The sequence below is a fragment of the Paramisgurnus dabryanus genome, chromosome 7, assembly GCF_030506205.2.
Source record: "Paramisgurnus dabryanus chromosome 7, PD_genome_1.1, whole genome shotgun sequence".
NCBI classification, from domain to species: domain Eukaryota; kingdom Metazoa; phylum Chordata; class Actinopteri; order Cypriniformes; family Cobitidae; genus Paramisgurnus; species Paramisgurnus dabryanus.
Window position 1 is genome coordinate 37,018,901 of NC_133343.1, and position 4,150 is coordinate 37,023,050.

Here is a 4,150-nt window from a genome sequence, read left to right on the forward strand (position 1 = left end):
GAATACAGCCCCAGAGACAGCTAGGGAATATTATTTGACCCTTTTTCCTGAAGTGTATTTACATTTGTCAAAGGTATTTTAGTTCTTAGTCATCAATAGAAAATGTGTATAACCAGTTTGAGTGGATGTCAATAGATATTTAGAAAGTCCATTATAAAGTTTATATGATATTTTAATTTCTTAATCTTAATTTTCAATGTCTTTTTCGTGTCACTCGCACAAATAAATAGTTTTCTGTGTCCGTGGCACAACTTTCTTTATCGTGTCATTTTATGAATTGTTTTCTATTTTCCTATTTTCTTACCATTGTCGCTTGGGTTTGGGGTTAGAATCACTTTCTGCTACATTTATAGACATCCTAACCCAAACCCCAACCCTAACCCCAACTCCAGGAGAGAATAGAGAAAAAAAGCGAAAAAAAAAACATGTAGAAACCTATAAATAAAAGTACATCCTAACCCAAACCCCAAATCTAACCCCAAGCGACAATGATTTAAAAATAGGGGAAAAAACAACACATAAAATTATACGAAAAAGAAAGTCGTGGCACGGACATGAAAAACTATTTATATAAATTCGTGCAGGTGACACGAAAAAGACATTCGTATTCAAGGCACGAAAAAAGCTGAATTTCGTGCCATGGACACGAATAAATTAATCACATTTTTGTGACTATAACACGACTTGCCTTGAGATCATGTTGCAAATATCACATACAGAGTCTTGAAGCATTTAAAATATGCTTTTGTTGTCAAGATTTCAGAGTTAAAATGTGCAGCAAATGTAAATAAATTCACAAATGGGTGACCCACCTGTCTTCATCAGGTTAACTGTTGCATAATGGGATTATAACAAACCCTACTGGAATGAATATAAACAGAACAAGACTTGAATGTGAAACAAAGAAGCAAAGCTTTGTGTTCCTGAAAGTGGGATATTAAATATGCCTGATACAAAAGCACAAGCTTAGATGAGCACAATATTAAATCCTATGCCACTGCTCATTAGCGGCAAAGCTCACCCACTCGGTTCGTGAAGGGATATTCAACTCATTTCTTATCTGTGTTCCTCACTCTCTTTCCTGCATGTGGACCAGTGGAGAAACCAATCATCGTGCTAATCCATCCAACCAAATTCAGCTGAAAGTCTCCGAGCACAGTAGGCTGCCTTCTGTTTCTAATGCGACTTTAATCGTTTGCTTTGCTGCAGAGTAACTTATCTTGCTGTCGTGTTACAGATTTACAACGAATCGGATTTTCATAATTGGAGGAAACGCTTGATAATCACATCGTAATCAGAGGGTTTCCATTCAATATGTTTACATTACAGTCTAAATTGCACGATCTTAAAAATTAAGGTGCTTAAAAGGATTTTCACAGTCATGACATAGAAGAACCACTTTTGAAGAACCATTCAAGGTTCTTTAAAGAACCATTTCTTTTTTTATCTATCTAAAAAAAACTTTTTTTCCTCATTTCAAAGAACCTTTTATTAAAACCAAAATGTTCTTCAGATGTTAAAGGTTCCTTTTGGAACCATCCAGCAAAAAAATTTATGCTTTGTTCTTTTATGGCAATGTGAAGCACCTTTTATTTTAATAAATAGTGTATATGGTTCTTATGTTTCATGTATGGCACATTGGAGATTAAAAATGCAAATCCGGTTTATGCACTCTTAAAATGTGCCTAACATGGTTTTTCACAGCAATGCCATTCATAGACCAGTAGAGAACATTTTTGTCAAAGCTTTTTAAAATAACAATTTCTTTCTTACTTCATTTTAGTTAAACTAAAACAGATATTTTCATATGGCATAAGGTTCTGAAACCCTTTTGGTTCTAGTTGGATTGCACAATCTGCGTTTGGATGAGAACAGACATCTAGTCGTCAAGCAATGCAAGTCTAGTGCTGATGGTAATGATGTCAAGGGCTACCCAAGGGCGTGCTTTTCAAGGAGAACACAATATACCTATACAACTGCATATACAAATGCATTCAAAAGGCACTGTGTGAAAGCACAATTTAGTACTGAAACAACTTAAATTAAAAATTAATTTCAGATTAAACTAGAACTTCAGGTCCGCTTATAAAAGAAATGCGCAACTGACGCACTTCTATGCGTTTTAAACTGCGATTAAAATAGTTTTTGAGCTGTTAAACACTATTAATATACAATATTCACTTTAGCGTTGTGCATTTAAATCCATCATTCAATATACATCATGCACGTGTTAGGCAAGCTTGCTCCTGAAATGTCCCTAAAATGAGTGTAAATATCAAACAGTATCCTATTCATATATCCTAAACATCTTTATTAAATCTTTAAAAGCAGTTAAACGCAAAAGTTGAGGCAATGATAGGCAAACAGCAGGATTTCAAACCGCATGGAGAGCATCATTCATTATAATGGGAAATAAGCTCCTTTAATTTCACCTGTCAGCTGCGTAAAAATCGCACAACGCTTTACCTCAACATATAGGCTATAAGGCTTACATAGTGGTAAACTCTGCTTCTCTAACACAATATCGACAATTAAACATCTCCACAACAAGAAAAACACAAAAACCCTACCTTTTGGTGTAGTTTGGTACTGATGTGGCCAACGTGGTACTGGAGACGCAGGGTTCGAGTCGTCGGGTATGTGAACTGACAGCAAAATGTTTCGCGCTATGATGGGTTTGCTTCACACTGGCGGGTTTGTCGGATAAACGTGTTCAGTGAAAGAGCCGGGAGCGCGTCAATAGCGTTTAGAAATCCATGGCAACCGTGAAAAGACTCCGCAACTTCGGCACATTGTGAACGGGTTAACACGCCCCCAACCGCGATGACTCTCTCACTCCATACAATAATGCCGATTGATATCACTGTGGTGTTCTCAGAGGTACGTGTACGTCCTAGGGGGATTTGGCTACAGCAATGTGTGTAACCAGTGTCTTTATTATCTTTGGTGTTTAATAGGTTTATTTAAGATGAATGTGTCTATGGATATAATGTAAGATTACTAAAAAAGTCTGGACACTCAAACAAAAAGGTACTTAGGGTGTTCACTAGGGCGGTACCCAATAAAAAAATACAACTTTGTACATAAAGGGAGAATATTAGTACCTTGAATGTATATAAAACTGTACCTAAATCAGCACATTTTAAGGGGTACGATCCCAGTGACAGCTTTTGCACTTTTTTCTAAAAATACTTTTGTAGACTTCAGTACTTTATTTACTATAGCAAACTGTAGTAAAATTGCTAGATACTAGTGTTTTAAATCTTACTGTAGTAAATATTAAACTATGCTACAGTATTTACTGCAGTTATCAATTCACTCTACAGAATACTACATAGTAATAACTATATACTATACAGTAGACATATACTACAGTTTACTATGGTAAATATTAAAGTATACTAGATTTTGTTCATGTGGGTCTAAAATTGTGTTTTCAGGACCTTAGACAGCAGCAAAAGTTAGACAGGAGACAGTTCCTTAAAAGCAGTGGATCTCAACCTTTTTAACTTCAAGGCACCGCCCATATTGCCCACAGCGTGTTTAGAATGAGTTTAGAATGGCTAGAATGGTGTAATGCATATGCGTTATAATAACCAAACAGTAGATTTTAAATCATCTTAAGCCTACCCAAGGGCTTCAATGACTCCCCCTTAGAATTTTGATGAACCCCTGTGGTTCAAAAGAAGATGAGAGTACATTGTGATATAGTGGACATATACGGTGATGTCTCTGGATACTTAAGCCAGGCGTAAGATGGCAAGTTGTAATAACGTTTCATAACAACATAGCAAACCAATTTTAAAGAGCACAAACTTGTATCAATCCAGCACTGGGTCAAAAGTGACAAACACAACCTGTTGGGTTGTTATTCAACCTATGTTGGGTTTCAGCAAGATGTGGAAAATGTTTAATTGTTTCCGGGGATAATTTAAAACAGTGGCTGGGTTTGTCCAGTTTTTATCCATCAATTGGCTGCAAATAACCCAGCATTTTTTAACTTAAATCTTTTTTTTCATGTTTTTCCAATTAGAGTTACAAAACAAGGGACAGCCTAGCATTGTTTCAACATATTAAACAATAAATAAATAAAATCAAAATGAGATTGAATCAAAATACTTCTTTCTCTCTGATTCAGTTATAAAAACAA

At 35.6% G+C, this 4,150-nt stretch overlaps 1 protein-coding gene across 1 annotated transcript in view; it reads right to left on the reverse strand.

Annotated features, from left to right (window-relative positions):
• The window catches only part of chl1b (cell adhesion molecule L1-like b), a 116,805-nt gene extending 114,052 nt beyond the window's left edge, over window positions 1-2,753 (reverse strand). The window contains exon 1 of the mRNA XM_065279775.2: window positions 2,571-2,753. The gene's annotated coding sequence lies outside the window, so the exon portion shown is untranslated. The remainder of the gene's footprint in view (window positions 1-2,570) is intronic.
• Window positions 2,754-4,150: the final 1,397 nt, after the last annotated feature.